Raw genomic sequence first — 19,476 nt, 5'->3', positions numbered from 1 at the left:
GAGTTTTGGATATTCCTTAAACCTGGCATCTGCCCACCTGTACTAGTTGTCATTGTGACACATCTTAGAGATTTAAAAAAATCATTTAAATCAATCCTACAAAGAGGGTAAGATTTATCTCATGAGAGCCCCATTACAATAATTAAGTGATTATGCCAGTTACATTTGTATGTGGGTGAGACAAACAGTTGGAAAAGAATATGTGGTCTGAAATGGCCTGAATTTCATTACCTTTTTGGAATACTTCAGAGGCAATGGAGAGATTTGATAGCTTCTCTCTAATCTTCCTTCAAATTTAGCTAGCTACAGCACTAGCAACACATCAGCTCCAGCTGCAGTATCACATTTTTACATCTGTAAATAACTCAATGGATAGACTTTAAGTGGTGGTATAAACCAGAATACAATTTTAAATCTTTCCAGAAAAAAGAGAATGATTTTTAAATGAATGTTAGGCACGTTGGGCCTCATCCAGAGCTCAATGGAAGTCCTAAGGAGTCCTTACACTGATTTAAATGGCCTTTGCCTCAGGCCTATGATTGGTATATGAAGGCCAAATTCTGTTCTGTTACACACGGTTGAAATATTATAACTCGGAGGAGAGTGGGGCCCTGTGAGTTTCATGTACCAGCAGAAATACAGCGTGTTCTTTCTCTTTGTGTGAAAGTGGGTGCATGTGTATGTGTGCGCACAGACACACACACACACACGTACAGATTCTCCACTTGTTCATGCAAGAGAACTAACATGGAAAGAAATACAAGAAGACTAGTAAAAGTGAATGGTATAATTTTTGCATTTTTTTTGGTCTTATATTGTCATCATGTAACAGATTACTTGCTATAGGCTTTTGTACAGTGTGGAGGTGTAAATAACTGAGAAAAAAATTACTCTATTTTCATCTCTCCCATCCTTTGTTTTTTATTAGGGTATTGTCTTCAAGATGTTTCATTTAAACTGTTGAGTATAATATACCCTCTCTTTCTCTCTCGAGATTACCAAAAAATGTGAATAATCACTGTTTTCATCAAACTGTTAATAATAGAATACCATTTATTTAAATATTTTGGATGTTTTTTCTACATTTTCAAATATATTGATTTCAGTTACAACACAGAATACAAAGTGTACAGTGCTCACTTTATGTTATTTTTACTAAAAATTTTTGCATTGTAAAAAGAAAGTGCAACTTACAAATGCAGAATTATTTTTTTTACATAACTGCACTCAGAAATACAACAATGTAAAACTTTAGAGCCTACAAGTGCACATTTGTAAGTTGTACTTGTATGAGGTGAATTGGTAAATACTATTTCTTTTATCTTTTTTACAGTGCAAATATTTGTAATAAAAATAATAGAGTGAGCACTTTACCCTTTATATTCTGTGTTGTAATTGAAATCAATATATTTGGAAATGGAGAAAAACATCCAAAATATTTATAATAAATTTAAATTGGTATGCTATTCATTTAACTGTATGATTAAAACTGTGATTAATCATGATTAATGTTTAATCAAGTTAATTTGTTTTTAGTTAATTACTTGAGTTAACTGTGATTAATTGACAGCCAATATATATTAATAAATTATTAGAATATAAAAATTGAAACAAAAGGAATCGGAATGTTGAAGTTGAATGGAAACATTTACCTTATCAAAAGAAAATGTTTTACATTATCGAAATGAGACAGCCAAAACTATTATTTTCAACTTTTAACCATCAAAAATATTGCTGAAATTGACACAGTCCTGTGAAACGTTTAGATGAAATGTGACAGAAAGCTGAATAAGTTCAAGGCCAGAGATCTGCCTGGGAGAAGGCCTTCTTGCGCTCATTTTGGGTCTGATCCAAGAGACTTCCATTGACTGCAATGGGAGTTGAATAGGGTTGCCAACTTTCTAACTTCACAAAACTGAACACCCTTGCCCCTCCTCTTCCCTATGCCCCATCTCTGCCCCTTCTCCGAGGCCCCGTCCCTGCTCACTCCGTCACCCCTCCCTCTGTCGCTCTCTGCCACTATCACTCCCTTGCTCGTTTTAACTGGGCTGGGGCAGGGGGTTGGGGTGCAGGAGGGGGTGAGAGCTCTGGCTGAGGGTGCGGGCTCCAGGGTGGGGCTAGAAATGAGAGGTTTGGGGTGTGGGCTCCAGGAGGGAGTTTGGATGTGGGAGGGGGCTCAGAAAGGGGTGCAGAGTGCAAGCCCTGGGAGGAAGTTTGGGTGCGGGAAGGTGCTCCGGGCTGGGGCAGGGGGTTGGGGTGCAGGAGGAAGTGAGGGGTGCCGGCTCCGGGCATCGCTCAGCTCAGCAGCTCTCTACAAGCGGCGACATGTCCCTTGTCTCCTAGGCAGAGACGCCAGGTGGCTTTGAATACTGCCTCTGCCCGTAGGTGCCGCCACCGCAGCTCCCATTTGCTGTGGTTTCTGGCCAGTGGGAGCTGTGGAGCCGGCGCCTGGGGCAGAGGCAGGACTCTGGCTGCTGGATCCATGCAGAGCCAGGTAGGGAGCCTGGCAACTCTGTGCCAACTGGAATTTTAATGGTCCAGTCAGCGGTATGGACAGGAACCACCAGGGTCCCTTTTCAGCCGGGTGTTCCGGTCGAAAACCAGATACCTGGCAACCCTTTCTAATCAACTGAGATCACCATTTATTGTTGCCACTAAATTTGGCACATTTGGTGCACTGTTGCTGTTGATTTTGGGAAACAGAAGGGTAGGAATAAACCCGAAGATCAATAACCAGCTGTAAATGCTACTTTCAGGCAATGTTGAAGAAAGACAGGAGGCACTAGATGTGATTTTAATTAAGCTGCAATTTTATTTTTTAAGTATCTGGGAATACCCAGCATATAAAATTGTACAGTGCAGGTAATTCCATAATCCTTTCCAAATACTTGGGGGGCTGCCCTCAGCCCTTCCCCTTATCCATCCTGGTCCCAGCCAACCCACTGCTGGGGCCTGCCAACCCAATATGAGGGATAAGGAGAGCTATAAAAGACTGGGGGGTTGACTCCCTGGTGTATCAGTTGTAAGAGCCCCAAACCCCTTTTCTCTGCTCCTTTAAAAAAATGCCTCCTTTAAATCCTTTGCTAATCCATTTTATCTGATTACTGTATCCATTCCCTATGTGGTATTTGTACTGGAGATCCACCACAAGCTTATATAATGAGTTGTGACATGCCAGCCCAGTGGTCTCCAAACCTTAGGTGCAACCCAGGGTCTACCTCAAAGAAAATGTAGAAATAACAGTAATCACACAAACCCAAACACCCTTGTCTTGCCCCGTCCCTTCCCTGAGGCCCTGCCCCGCTCACTCCATCCCCCCTCCCTCCATCGCTCACTCTCCCGTACCATCACTCACTTTCACTGGACTGGGATAGGGGTTCGGAGTCTGTGAGGGGCTCTGGGCTGAGCCTGGGGCAGGGGTTTGTGGTGCAGGAGGGCTGGGGGTGTTGGCTCTGGGAGAGGGTTGGAGTGCAGGAGGGAGTGCGGGGTGCAGGAGGGGGCTCAGGGCTCGGGCTGGAGGTTGGAGAGCAGGAGGGAGTGTGGGGTGCAGACTCTGGGAAGGAGTTTGGGTGCAGGGGGATGCAGGGCTGGGGCATGGGGTTGGGGTACAGGAGAGGTTTGATGTGCAGGCTCTGGCCGGGTGCAGCTTACCTCAGGCAGCTCCCAGGGGGCGGTGCAGTGGGGCTAGGCAGGCTCCCTGCCTGCCCTGGCCCCATGCTGCTCCCGGACACGGCTGGCAAGTCCAGCAGCGGCTCCTGGGTAGGGAGGGGCAGGTGGCTCCGCGTGCTGCCCCTATCCGGAAGCACCACCCCCACAGCTCCCATTGGCCACAGTTCCCGGCCAATGGGAGCTGCAGGGGTGGGGCCTGCAGTTGAGGGAAGGGCACGGAGACACCCCTGCCAAGGAGCCGCTGCCGGACATTCTAGCCGCTTGGGAGCAGTGCAGGGCCAAGGCAGGCAGGGAGCCTGTGCCGCCGGACCATTGATCGACTGGTTGATCATGGAGTCTCTGACGATCTCAGTGACTGAGACTGAGATCGACTGTCAGAGGCTCCATGATCGCGATCTGCCGGTTGGTGACCACTGTGGTAGCCTATCCTCACTCCTGCCTTCCTACTTTCCTAGGTCCCAAACCCACTGTGGGTAAAGCAAAAAAACCCATCTTGTCTTGCCTGAAGGGCTGGGAGGGAATTTCTTTTCCCCTCACTGACAGATTGATCAAGGAGCTACACTGGATTATGACAAAACCTGTATTTCTCCACAACCTGGTCCAGCTGACCCTGGCTGTTTCCTGCTTCTTATATGGAGCAGATAACCCTGGGGTGAGTGTCTTAAAGGGGAAATGGCCCCCTTTCTACAAGCCTCCTCAAAGGCTCCCTTGCTATTAAAGAGGAGAGGGGGGAAACTCACCTTCATCAAGTCAGACAAAGGACCCTACCATTGAATTCAGTGAGGGCATTTTATATTGAACAATCTGAAGTCCACTTAAGAATACACCCTTATTGTATAGTCTGGAGCACCACTGAAGGTAAGGGAAGAGAGGATACAGTCATCTGTTTATTTTCTAATTCAAATCTGTTCATCGATTGACTAATACAGCAGGATTTCACCATCTTGCTCCAGCGCTTGCTGCTTGTTAGCAGAGCAGTAGCAGACACATGCATTAATTTTCATAAAGATAAATGGTTTTAGAGCATCGTCCATTATTTCTTAAAAGCTTTCTCCATGTGAGCTTGTCACAGCTATCTGTGAGCTTGGCAATTAGAATCAGAATACCATTTTCTACATACAGTTATGATAGGGCAGTGTTATTGAAATAGTCTAGTTCATTGTGTATTGACATACTCCTGAGGCTGAGTTCTGGGTGGCAGTGCTGAGCTACTTTTGACTTGCAAACCTGGTTTAGACTTCACATCCAAGCTATGGAAATAAAATTGTGATCTGTATGGGGCACCTGTACTTAAAATGCAGATGAAATCTGCATGCAATTTGCTTTTATTTCTGTTTAGTATATTGATATCTATCATTAAATATGGATTTAGTAGACTGTAAATTAGGATAAACATACATTAGTACTTTAATTAAGCAGATAGTATTGTATGATAGAGGTTAATTAGCTGTTAATACATTAGTTTCATTTTTTCCCACCTGGAAATCTTCTTTGCAATCAATTGCATTTTGTCATGTTAAAAAACAAGAAACAAAAAACTCACACCAGGTTGGTTATGCTCTGTCACTGTGATCAAAAGATTAGCAGTGTGGGGAGCTAGTTTGTGGAATTACAGTGTCTGAATAAAACAGATTAAGAGAGTCCGTCCCCTCAGCCCATTTTGCCATGTGCTTAGTTTATGGGATTGTAGTAGTGACTCCAGAGAGTGAGTGAGCTGTAACTCACTTTACTTGGAAACATTTTATTAAAACCACTGCTTCTCATAGAAAATCTACTTTATGCCTGTCATTTTGCATTTGTGAGTCTTCTTCTAAAGATATTTTTTGCTAAGATAAGAGTTTGTAAGATGAAAAGCTTTTCTGTTTCTTTACAGTGGAGCCAGGAACACTGAGGCCTGGCTGGGAGGTGTAGTGGGGACAGCAAGGATGCACTGATGTGATACCTTCCACCCTCAAGGTGCAACATCAGGAGAGAGAGGTGCTAGGGTTTCCTGGCTGCCTATCTAGTCCAGGAGGGGCTGGCTGTAGAAAGTTGGAGCTTAAAAATATTGGACATTACTATACTGTAACTTGTGACCTCCAGGTCATAACAAATACTTATTGTATGTACACACAGGGCCTGTTCCAAAGCCCTTTGAAGCCATTCCAATAACTTCAGCAAGCTTGCTATCAGACCCATTAAAAGTTACATGATATGGTGAAGCCACTGAAACAAAAGAGATCTGAAGGGCAGTGTGTGGACAGATGAGAGGAGTCAGGGGCTGAGCACATTAATTGTAGTAATGCTGAAGTTTGCTCACGGTTCTGTGCTGAAAAGACCTTGTTTTAAAAAAGCGGAGGAGGGAGGAGGTAGAAAAATTGGTGTAAAATATTTTAATATAGAATTTTTAAATCTTGGTTTATCTTATTGAAAGGGTGAAGCTTTAGAAAATGTAGGTATTCGATATGAATCATTTTTAAAATCAAGATGATGTTGTTTCTTTAAAATTATTGATGTTCTGGTGCTAATTACATCACTAAGTCTCAAGTAACATTTTGGGGAGAATTCTGCATTTACACCTGTGTAGCTGAGATCAGAATCTTTGCTGTTTAAATATTGCAGTGTCCTTGAAGTATTAATTCCATATACATATAAATGGTTGCTGAATACATAGGATTTTACCAATTATTCTCTTCTATATACCACAATCTATATGCCGATTCTTACAACATGCTCATCTCTGTAGTATCTGAGCACCTTTAAGTGTATTAAGCAATGTGAACTAACATCTGTCACGTGTTTGTTCTTTCATGGTCTCCCCAGGGGGAGAGGTGTGTGCAGTAGTGTTTTGGATTGGATTTTTTAAAATATATAAACATATAGCAACATCTGTTCATCCAGCCAGCCACACGTGTTGCTTATATTTGTTAGAGAAGGCAAGATAAAATAACAGTACCTCGCCAAAATTAGTGTGGTTTGTGATGGCCCTTTGTTCCTGTGGGAGCTTGTTGCACCATCTTGTTTTGCCAATAGAGTAATATATTTTCTCATGTGAACAGGACTACTGCTTACAATTGAAAACAGACATCACTCTTAATGCACTCAGTTTAATCTCATCCTCAGGAAGAAAGAAAAGCTGCCATTTGGATGAACGCTGCGAGACTTGTAGACGAGAGGTGTGCACAGATAATGATTGTCAGTTTGGTAGTGCATATCCTTTCATTTTGCAGTCAGAAACACATGAGTTCCCCACTTACCAGGTGGTGTTGTATCAATATTAAATTTATTTATGAATATAGCAAGAGCAAAACATTGTATTCTAGTTGTGTCAGCAGAATTTTAAAAGGTTTATGATGCAAAATTATGGTTTTGGCAGTTATCTTCATATACCCTGGCAGGAGCATTGTATTGTAATCATACCATAGTATATAATTAAAGCATAGATACAGCTATACACTATAGCTAAGGCTACGATTTATTCACTGGTATTTTTAGTAAAAGTCATGGATAGGTCACGGGCAATAAACAAAAATTCACGGCCTGTGACCTGTCCATGACTTGTACTAAAAATACCTTTTTTATACTAAAATTAAATCTTGTGGAGGGTTGCTGTGACGGGTGTGTGTGGGGGGCATTGTTGGGGGATGCTCGGGACCACAGGCACCAGCTGCTGGGGCCAGCGGACAGCAGCTGCTCCGGCCAGCTGCCTGGGGACAGTTGCCAGGGGCTCTGGGCAACTGCCTAGGGACCACTGCTTGGGGCCATTGACCACGGTGGCTCTGCCTGCCCTGGGACCACTGCTGAGGGCTACCAGAGCAGCAGCTGGTGTGGCTGTCCCAGGGTTTACCACACTGGCCCCTGCAGAAGTCATGGAGGTGGCGGAAAGTCACAGAATCCGTGACTTCCGCAACTTCTGTGACAGACCCAGAGCGCTAACTGTAGCACTTGTGGCTTGTCACAAATCAGAGTCTTACACCTGAAGACACATTTTCGCCTCAGATAACTGCTACAGTGACGATCTTGATGCCGTAATCAGATGTGGCAGAGGTTATTGGCAGTAATGTTTTTGAGGTAGCGGAGTCTTCATCCCTACATGATTGTTATATTTGGACTTTGGGATTTTACATAAAAATTACTTCACTTGGTAGCAATGAGTTCTGGGTGTAATTTTTCAGTTGCAATAAGGAAAAAAATCCTAAAACGTTAACAAGCTTTCCTCATTGTAATGACAATTATTTTTATGTTCAACAGAGATTAGCTTTTGATCATAAACATTGGACAATAAGAAATCTTGGTGTGAAGATGCCCAGGCTATTAAAAAGTATTATAATATGTCAGAATAGACAACAATTATGTGGAGAAGCTTCACTGAAGAATCTGATTGAAGTGTACGTTTTGACATTATGAAGATATTTGTTCAGTTGTGGCAGCTGTTCCTTTTGGGCTTGGGGACGTAGTTAGTACTTTCATTTTACCACATTAATCTGCTTTTGTGTTTTATCCTATTGCCTAATTGTAAGTAATATCTAAAGTGGATGCTTCATTTTTTCAGTGGAAGCTTATACAGTAGGATTTCTACTTTCCATTGTCATTTCCAGAGAGAAAGTTTGAACAGAATAACAATCATGTTAGTGTATTTTACAGTTCTTTACAGGGCAGTATTTGTGACCAGGGTGGATTGATATAAATCAAAGTGATTTAAATCACTGATTTTATTTATGATTTAAGTCAGCAAGCAGGAAACCTTGATCTAAATAATTGACTTTAATTGTGTTTTGTATTTGTACTTTTTAAGTTACCTTTCTAAAGAAAGGTTGATTCTCATTGGTTGGTGAAAATATGTTGCAATTAAATGTAGCTTTTACACAAAATTTGGTGCTTGTTGTTGCTAACCTGGAAGATACACTATATACACTATACACATTTAAGATTTACCTAGAATAGCTTAGGTTAACTTACATTTATTCAGATTCTTAAGTTTTACCCGTTTTATATTAGAAAATGGAGAATGATACATTTCATATTTACTATATTTGTGTGTGTGTGTGTGTGTGTGTGATTTGTGTCAAACTCTGTTTGGATAGAAATTCAAATTAAGTTAAAATGTACAAACAGCATCTTCAGGTTTTGTTATTTCATAAAATTACCTTAAAAGTGCCAGATATATAAGAAAAAATGTGTATCAAAATATGTTTTGCATTTAAAACTAACTGATTTATTAAACAAAGTAAGTATTGTATGTAATTAATTAATTTAACAGATTTTTTTTTTCTGGTCACCGTGTCGTGCAAGATTTTAGAACTACTAGATTGCACCCTCTGACCTAATTTTAATTCATAGACTGGAAGAGAAAAACAAGCTTTCTTACTTTTTCAGCTCACAATTGCTTTATGAACTTTGAATGAACGAGACATTGAACTGAACGGTTTGAATCAATGGACATGAAGAGAATATTCTCTCTGCATCTGCTACTGCTGTCAAATGCTGGTTTAGCCGTTCAACCAAGTCTGGTTCCAGATGCTTAGAGTGACATCCAGCAGTTCAGTGCTTTGACTTTCTTTAACTTGGCAGCAAATGTGTTATTCTTAATATTATTTCTTGTGTTTAATTTAAATAATTTTAATAGATTATAGTAAATTTAGGCCTTAACATAGATTATAAATTTAATTTTATATCTGTTTATTTTTTTAAATCTGTATTAATGTATTTTTTTAAAAAAATCTGGATTTTTAAATTTTTCTTTAAAAAATGTATTTTTATCTACCTGGCTTGTGACTTAAATTACAGCAAAACCTGATACTAACATGAGGTAATTGTTGCTCAGTTTAATGCAAAATCAGAATGTACAGGAACCTATTAAGGTTCCTAAATCAGTGTGGCTGATGAAAATAGTCACTCTTTTCTATTTCTGATTTTCTGGCGACATAAATAGCTTGGTATATTATTATGATCAGCATAAAAAAAAGCATATTTTTTCAAGAGTTACCACACTGTGGTATCTGAGATCATCAACAGTTTTCCTCTGACTTTAGCAACTAAGATACTTTTGTGATACAACAGCTTACAAAATCAGCCTTTTTTTTTTTTTTTAAATTACCTCTACTTTGGCAGCAGCGCAATGCAAATTAAAATAAAGTACACATTTTAAAGTGTATGTGTATGCTCTGGAAAGATCTTTTCAAGTAGGAAACATTTTAGTCTAGGAACCCTGTAACAATGACCATTCTTATGGCATACAGTAGAGGAGGTGTCAGCAACAAACTTATCAATACAGTGGTGTTAATTTCCTGATGTCTGATTTACTAGGTAGTGCATATTTATGCTCTGTATATAAGACACAATTTTGAGGCTGTCATTGATCATCATATACTGAAATGGAGGATGCACCATCATCTGACAGGAAGCTGCCTTCCCAGTATTGTCTGATTTGGAAACCGAAACCTTAAATTAAATTAATTAATTAAAAAGAAAAGGAGTACTTGTAGCACCTTAGAGACTAACAAATTTATTTGAGCATAAGCTTTCGTGGGCTACAGCTCACTTCATCAGATGCATTTCCCAGGTTCCTTACTTTATAATAAGCATTGGGTTCAAGGTCTTCAAAATAAGATTTTTGTGGGGCGCATATCTGTCTTGTCTAGGTATTTATATGTGCTCATTACCAAGGTTTCTGAGCGACACAATGACCTCTAACACCTCATAAACAGTTTGATGTGTATGAAAGATCAGGCCTATGGGTCTTGGGAATGATGACAATCTGACATAAAGCCTTCTAGTGAACCAGTCACCCTGTGTCTGGTACCATTAGTCAATGATCTCAGTTCATTTCACAGTAGGCAGGTGTTCACATCACAAAAAAACACCACTGCACTTGCTGCAAATTGGTAACCTCATTATTAATCTGAGCAGAGAAACAATTTAAAGATACATCCTACAGGAAAAACAGGGCCAATTCTCCTGTTTTAAAAGCAGTGGTTATTAAGATGGATGTAATGAGAAATGTGCAGCATCTTTAATCCTCCATCATTATATTTTCCAGTGTCTGCATTATAACAGGAGCATTGTCCATTCCCTGTATTGGTCTCAATAAGATCTAGAGACAATCCTGGTGCACGAAATAGTCAGAATGGTCCTCACAAAAGCTGTGGATCAGAACTAGAACAACTGAATACTTTGTAAATTATTGTACGAAATGTAACATTAGAAATACTGATCCTTCCTCTGTAGTATGTCATATCCTTTAGGTAAACCCAATAGTGACTACATCCCACACAACCCCTGGAGATCATCTCTTGACAGGGAACTTATTGCACTGTTTTGATACAAGCTAAATATGATCACAAGCTAAATATGAGTCAACAGTGTACCACTATTGCAAAAAAAGCAAACATCATTTGGGATGTATTAGCAGGAGTGTTGTAAGCAAGACACGAGAAGTAATTCTTCTGCTCTACTCTGCGCTGATTAGGCTTCAACTGGAGTATTGTGTCCAGTTCTGGGCTCCACATTTCAGGAAAGATGTGCACAAACTGGAGAAAGTCCAGAGAAGAGCAACAAAATGTTTAAAGGTCTAGAAAACATGACCTATGAGGGAATATTGAAAAAAATGGGTTTGTTTAGTCTGGAGAAGAGAAGACTGAGAGGGGATATGATACCAGTTTTCAAGTACATAAAAGGTTGTTACAAGGAGGAGGGAGAGAAATTGTTGTTCTTAACCTCTGAGGACCGGACAAGAAGCAATGGGCTTAAACTGCAGTGAGGACAGTTTAGGTTGGACATTAGGAAAAAATTCCTAACTGTCAGAGTGGTTAGGCACTGGAATAAATTGTCTAGCGAGGTTGTGGGATCTCCATCATTGGGGACTTTAAGAGCAGGTTGGAGAAACACCTGTCAGGGATGGTCTAGATAATACTTAGTCCTGCCTTGACTGGACTAGATGATCTCTCCAGGTCCCTTCCGGTTCTATGATTTTATTATTTGCCCAGTAATCACATTAAAAATAGCTGTTTTTTTCTTCTTAAGGTTCCTGTTTTTTTAAAACAAGATCAACCTGATTTTCTCCTGTTTCTTAGAAACTGAATAATTTTCACATGTTATTTCCTGTATATTTAGCCATTTTTATTTTATTAAATTATTGTGCTTTTGCAAGTTGGCTGTAGAGACAGGAGGCAAATCAGTGTTTTAACTCAAAGATTAAGGGGAAAATGTTATTAGCTGATATTCTTTTTTTCTTATTTATTTTGCCTGTCTGAAATTTAACCTAAACAAGACTTTTAAAGCATTATTAGAAAACTAATTAATTGTAATGGTTGGCTCTGTTTTTTATTTATGAGATAGAGAACCTTTTTTACCCAGCAATACTTTGTTTAGAGACACCACAAGATACAGATGGAGGAATCTGGTCTTTATTGTAGGTCACATCTAGCTTTCTTTTGTGCCAAGTGTAACTGTGCCTGACAAGTATATGTCAGACAAAGACAGGTAGTGAATTGAGGCTAGATAGCTTATTTCTCTTAGGGCCCATTAGGTGTTGATTCATAATGATCCTAAAGGAAACAGAAAGAATAGTTCTTTATCTGCACAGGGTGGCAGCAAATAAGCCAGATGTGTTTTTCCAACACTTAATAAGGGAAGTATTGACTGGCATTTCCTAAACATTTAACAGACCATTTCAGCTTTTCTTGCTCAACCATTTTGATATGTCCATGTGAAGAGAGCCAAAACAGTATAATTCAGTAACATTTTTACTTGGTACTAAAGTATATGCTTCCCAAAACTTGCATACGTGTACTGTTTATTTGCTAAATATTTGGGACTGATTTGTGACATAAAATGATCTCAAAATATGTAGGTGGACATAGTCTTAAAGCAGTTAAATGATTAAACTGTGCAGTCAAGAAAAAAGATGACTGTACATCACTTTGCTTGAAGGAGAAAAGCTAATACCGTGGAGCCTGACTAAAGGTATTAAGCAACTGTTGTGTTCTCCCTGCTTCCTGTTGAGAGAAGTCCATGGGGCCCAGTGCAGGCACAATGACTGTTACCCTGCATTGTACATTGTAGGATCAGAGATGCAAATTGTACCTGCATTTATGAACCCTTGGTAAAGCTAAACATTTAGATTTTGACTATTTTAAAATGTTTCTAAAACTAAAGGAAACTTTGAAAGAAAAAAATCCCTTTGAACTGAAAACCAGAAACAATTTATTCTGAAAATGTCAAAATGAAACATTTTTAAAAGTAGCTTTTTTCAACCAAAGCAATTTGGCAAAATGTGCATGAATTAATTAAATGAATCTCCATTTTTCACTGAAAAAAAAATTGTCTGAAAAACTGTGCCCATTTTTGTGTTCAAAACAAGGTTGATGTGATATATAGCAAGAGGAAGGAAACCAGATATTTGTTTGGGGTGTGTGTGTGTGTGTGTGTTTCCCCCGTTTCCTACATATCCACATATTTCCTGGTGTTTTTCATTACTGTCAGGATTACTGCAGTCAACAATGATGTTATACTTCACCTCTTCTAGGTTGCTTTGGCAGCATTTTATGTAAAATAGAACAGAAGATGTAGAAAAAGATGATGTGAAGGCAGCGATGTCGAATATATAAACAGATAAACATGAATTTAATGTAATATTTTAAAACACTTCAATTTATTTTCTATGTTAATTTATTCATACAGTATCCTACTACATTATAACTTGTGCAGTAATTGATTCCAGTGCTGTATAGGGTGACTCTATAAAGCAAGGTTTCAGAGTAGTAGCTGTGTTAGTCTGTGTCAGCAAAAACAACAAGGAGTCCTTGTGGCACCTTAGAGACTAACAAATTTATTTGGGCATAAGCTTTCATGGGCTAAAACCCACTTCATCAGATGCATGGAGTGAAAAATACAGAAAGCAGTATAAATATTACAGCACATGAAAAGATGGGAGTTGTCTTACCAAGTGGGAGGTCAGTGCTAACGAGGCTAATTCAATTAAGGTGGAAGTGGCCTATTCTCAACAGTTGACCAGAAAGGATGAATATCAAAGGAGGGAAATTACTTTTGTAGTGCTAACAAGGTCAGTGCAATCAGGTGGACATCATCCATTTCCAACAGTTGACAAGAAGGTCTGAGTATCAGCAGAGGGGAAAATTACTTTTTGTAGTGATCCATCCACTCCCAGTCTTTATTCAGGCCTAATTTGATGGTGTCCAGTTTGCAAATTAATTGCAGTTCTGCAGTGTCTCGTTGGAGTCTGTTTTTGAAGTTTTTTTGTTGAAGGATTGCCACTTTTAAGTCTGTTATTGAGTGTCCAGGGAGATTGAAGTGTTCTCCTACTGGTTTTTGAATGTTACTTTTTCCCCTCTGCTGCCACAAGAGATCCTTGTTGTTTTTTCTATAAAGAAAGGATTCTCAAATATTTTCATAGTATAGGACACTTCTTAATGCTGATTTTTGCTATGGATGTCTCCTTTCCCATTCATAATCTCATAACATCTCTTTGGCAAATACAGTGATGAGGAGAGCCAGCACAAGTTTAGCTCTGTTTGGATTTGAGAACTGCTACTTTAGTACTCTTTCTGTTGTGCCTGGTGACTGTTTTTTTTTTAAACCATACTGATAACACTTTGTTTTCCTATATTATATGAAGTTCTGAAAAGAAAATATGTATTTTTTGGCCTAAACCTGAATTTTTTTTATTTGGAAATGCTGCCATGGTGCTGTTGTAGTTTGGGTTCCTCATGTCTCCATTCTCCTATGTGAAAAACTGCAGTCTCCCCTCTTGCTGGACTACATAGTCTGTCTTGGGAGCCCCCCGGAATGAATGTCAGGGAGGAATGTACAAGGCACATAATTACAAATCCCTTGAGCATCCTGGGTAATTTCTGAATCAAAATTTTAAATTTGTTTAAGCTGAAAATTTTAGGGTTTGGGGTGTACATTTTTTTTCAAAATGTCAACATTTTTCTGTGGAAAGCAATATTTTTTTCAGTGGTGGCGGGGAAGCTCTTTGTCAAGAAACTGTTTTTCCACCAATAAACAGTTTAGATCAGGACTAATAAGGACTATACTCTTCATGGGTCATTGCTGGGATTTGAACCAAGGATCTTTAGATCATACACCTCTACCATGTAATCCAAAGGAGTAACTTCATTAATTGGCAGTAACAGTAAGATGTTTTACTCTGTGGCTGCTGTTCTCTTCAGGCTGTCTATTAAAGATGGATGCATAATATGCTGTATTAGTGGGTTTACAGAAGTAAGTTGGCACTGTTTAACACAAAGTAATAATTAATGTGCTGTAAAACAGGATTCTCTCTGAAATTTACTCCCTTTACCCCCTTACTGAAAGATCTTGATCCTATAATGTGTTAAGTGCTTCCTGAGAGGAAGCTTCCTGAAGCTTGCCTTCAGTTTACATTCACTTAGTTGTGAACTGAGATTACAACCAGCGGAGTCAATGGATTGCCTCTCTCGAATTGTTTTGTAAGAGACAAAATGGTGTGCCTCTTTTAAGTTAGTGACTGTGATGTGTGTACTGATTCCATTTGCAGATATTTTGAAAGTGGATGTTTTCTCATGCTTATATTCATGTTTAATTTATCTGTGTGTTTGCCCAAATCTCTGTACAGACCTGGAAATCAGAGGCATTGGATTTCAGTATGTTGAATAGATGTATCTTGGGGAGTTACTAACATAACTCAGTTTGTAATGTATACAACCCTTAATGCCCATAGGAATTACTTCATATCCAAAACTAGCAACGAAATGGCAGAAATGATAACACAAAATCAATGTGACTTGAGAAGACAATAGGGTCAATGAAAGCATGGCAGGATAAGGATAACCTGTACAGCCAGAAAAGTGACATTACTAAATTGGTCCTAAATCTAATCATCATTTGTTTTTGATATTGTCAGATACTTAAATTGCTTGCTATGCAACAGGAATTCATGGCTGTGAATTATCATAGTTTCACCCCTGGGAAAGTCTCACTAATATGTAAAACCATTGTGGTCATGTACAAATTTCTCATTTAAATGTAGAATAACCTGAGGTCATTTCTCCCATAAACATGATTCAGGACTGTACAACAAGACCTGTGTTTGCAAGAGAACCCTGTGCTCACAAATGGGAATGATGACTTCCTCCTTTGTTTAATTTTAGTCTCCAAATTATTACCGGAAGAAGGTGGTAGTGGTGGTGGTGTGGGGTAGGATGGAAACCCTCCATTTTAGACCTGCTGGAAACCATCTGTAACTTCCCTAATGGCAGGATAGTGTACTGGCATATATCATTGGGTGGATCCAAATTCCCTGTGCCCAGGAGTTAATAAATAGCTATTTGGTTGAAAATCAGAATCAAAACAATTTGTTCTTGTCATCTAGTGGTGGTTAAATATGAAAAATAGGCCTCAAGTTTTGACTGATCCATGAATCTAATCTGTGAGCTTGTGCTGGCTTCAATGTATCATAATACAGTGTAGGTCATGCTTTCTGTATAAAGTGTAGTGAAACAGACAAAATGTCCTTATTGGTTTATGTTTTGTGTAGGTGCTATCTACAAGGAGCACAAAATGTAATATATCACAAAACAAGGATTTCATTTCTTCCTTATGCGCTTATCTTGGTTAAACTTGTCCTTATGTTTCTGAGAGCTTCATTTGCTTAAAGGTCGTTTTTAATACTCCTAGTTATTTGGATCAAACAGAAGTAGCAATGGACTAATTCACATATGATGCAGTCCGCATCTTGCAGGCTTAGCGCTTCAGCAAATGTTAATTAAACAGACAGTTTCATTTTTCCCAAGTGTGTCTGTACACAACGGTGTATGAAATAACAGGATGGAAGGAAACTGAAACTTTTGCTTCTTTCAACTCTCTTCACAAACCACATGCTAAAGTACCTCCTTTGGAACCATCAGGTTATGAGCCTGACCTCACAGCACATTAAGCTTTGGAGGCTGTTGTCTAGCTTGTTGGAAACCTGTTCCCCATTAAGGGCGAGAGCCCGACTTGTTGTGGCTTCAGCCCAGGTCAGTGTGGGGATGCTGATCCATCCCTCACCAGGTGACTGGAAGAGAGGGAACACTGTTGAAGTCCACACTGGTGCAGGAAAAGCACTCTTTTACCTGGAGCAGGCGGAGCAGCACCCACATCCTGCCCATGGAAGTTTGTCATGATCGAGTGTGAGCATTACACGTCATCAATCCTTTTGCAGTGGGCTGGGAAGAAATTACTTCCCTCACTGCCAGATTGTTCTCTTTCCCCACAGCAGGTTGGGGACTTAGTTGGGATGAATGGTGAAATGCGGGTTAGGCTATGATGTCCCAACTCATTATGTAAGTGTGGGGTGGATGTCCGGCACAGGTACTCCATTGGGAAGGGATACAGTGATCAGATAAAATGGATTGGTAAAGGATTTCAAGGAAGTGTTCTCTAACGGAGCAGAAATGGGGGGTTGGGGCTTCTATGACTGGTACAGCAAGAAGGCAACCCTCTGCTCCTTTATAGCGCCCCCTTAGCCCTCCTGCATTTGAGGGTGGGAGGAAGTGGTGAGGTCCCAGCAGTGGGTTGGCCAAGGGAAAGGTGGCTGAGGGAGGGCTGACAGTCTATACCCTATAACTGGGATATATAAAAACCAGTGATACTCAGACTGAGGCTTGCGATCTGCAAGTGGCTCTTTAATGTGTCTCTTGTGGCTCTTTGCAGCACATGTCTGACTTAATTATTAACCAGTCTAGGTTATTAACCAATCAGGATGCTTTTACTATGTTGTTAAACAATTGTAGTTGATAAAATAATAATACTTGGTCAGTCATTTTGCTGTGAGAATAATTTTAGGGGGGGGGAGGAAGTAGATAAAACAATGGATTCACACTACTGTGGCTCTTTGGGGTAATGCTGATCACTAATTTGGCTCATGAACCATTAAGGTCTTTGTATCAATGACATAAATGATTATGCAATAGCCTGCACTCTAGAATTTCATCTGCCAGGTACTCCCAGAGATTTAGAAATAACGTTACGGCCTAATTAAACCACATCCAGTGTCTCCTGTCCTTATTGTAGCATAGCCAGAAAAAGATTAATGTACTCACAGTTAGCTTTGATCTCTAGTGCTAAAAGGAATTTCCTCATGTGTCTGTGCATGTGATGAGCTGTGAGTTTTGTACCCGCCTTATAATAGCTCCATCTATGTTGCATTTCCCTAGTTTGTTTGGTATCATTATCTCTATTGGAGAGATGAGGAAAGCAAAGTGAAATGATGTCATCCAATACCACGCAGTATGGTGGCTTTATTATTATCAAAAATTAATTGTGTTTAGCCTGGAACTTCAGAATTGCTGTACTCATAGTTAGTACTCTTCAGATGAGTCTCACATGTTTATATGTATACGAGGGAAAGGGTGTGTCTTTCTTCCTTTTAGAGTCCAGGTCCTATAAATTTTCACTCATGTGAGTAGCCTGGGTTACTCATATGAGTAAGATGTATGCATGTGAATAAGGGTTTGCATTTTTGGTTATTTTTATAAACTTTTAATATATAGAATACATTTCTGTAAAAGATGTAGAAATTGACGCAGAAATTTACTTGGTTTACATAAGAACATAATGGCCATAGTGGGTCAGACCAATTGGTCCATCTAGCCCTGTAACCTGTCCTCCAACAGTGGCTAATGCCAGGTGCTTCAGAGGGAATGAACAGAAGAGGTAATCATCAAGTGATCCATCCCATGTCGCCCATTCCCAGATTCTGGCAATCAGAGGCGAGGGCCGCTTCAGAGCATGGTTTTGCATCCCTGCCCATCTTGGCTAATAGCAATTTATGGACCTATCCTCTGTGAACTTATCTAGTTTTTTTTTGAACACTGTTATAGTTTTTGCTTTCACAACATCCTTTGGCAAGGAGTTCCACAGGTTCACTGTGCATTGTGTGAAGAAATACTTTCTTGTGTTTGTTTTAAACCTGCTGCTTATTAAATTCATTTGGTGACCCCTAGTTCTTGTGTTATGAGAGGGAGTAAATAACACTTCCTTATTTACTTTCTCCACATCAACCATGATTTTATAGACCTCAATCATATCCCCCGTTAGTTGTCTCTTTTCTAAGCTGAAAAGTCCCATTCTTACTAATCTCTCCTCATATGAAAGCTGTTCCACAACCCTAATCATTTTGTTGCCCTTTTCTGAACCTTTTCCAGTTTCAGTATATCTTTTTTGAGATGTGGCAACCACATCGGCATGCAGTATTCAAGATGTGGGCATACCATGTATTTATATAGAGGCAATATGATATTTTCTGTCTTATTATCTGTCCCTTTCCCAACATTCCCAACATTGTAAGCTTTTTTGACTGCCGCTGCACACTGAGTGGCTGTTATCAGAGAACTATCCACAGTGACTCCCAGACCTTTCTTAAGTGGTAACAGGCTAATTTAGACCCCATCATTTTATATGTATAGTTGGGATTATGTTTTCCAATGTGCATTATTTTGTATTTAGCAACATTGAATTTCATCTGCCATTTTGTTGCCCAGTCACCCAGTTTTGTGAGCCCAATTTTGGGCTAATGTTTCATTTAGTTATCAATTATTGCATGATAGAAACCTAGAGAAAGAGTAAGAGTTCAAATATATCCTTGTAAAATTGGTTATTTAATATAAACAGGATTAAAAGTACAAATGACAATGATTTTGGAGGTTGACCTCAGGCAATAATGATTGCCTTGTGATTTAGGCTCTGATACAAGCAAAATACTTAAGCATGTGCTTAAGTTTAAGCACATACTTAAGTGTTTTACAGGCTTAGGGCCTTAGCAAGCACACTTGAGATCCTTGAGCA

General features: G+C 39.5%; 1 protein-coding gene across 2 annotated transcripts in view; it reads left to right on the top strand.

Annotated features, from left to right (window-relative positions):
* CACNA2D1 (calcium voltage-gated channel auxiliary subunit alpha2delta 1) overlaps nucleotides 1-19,476 on the top strand; it is a 651,754-nt gene that overhangs the window by 313,609 nt on the left and 318,669 nt on the right. The window lies entirely within an intron of this gene.

Source organism: Natator depressus, chromosome 1 (genome assembly GCF_965152275.1).
Source record: "Natator depressus isolate rNatDep1 chromosome 1, rNatDep2.hap1, whole genome shotgun sequence".
Classification (NCBI taxonomy): domain Eukaryota; kingdom Metazoa; phylum Chordata; order Testudines; family Cheloniidae; genus Natator; species Natator depressus.
The sequence above is the reverse complement of the archived record's forward strand: the minus strand, read 5'-3'. Positions and strand labels throughout refer to the sequence as shown.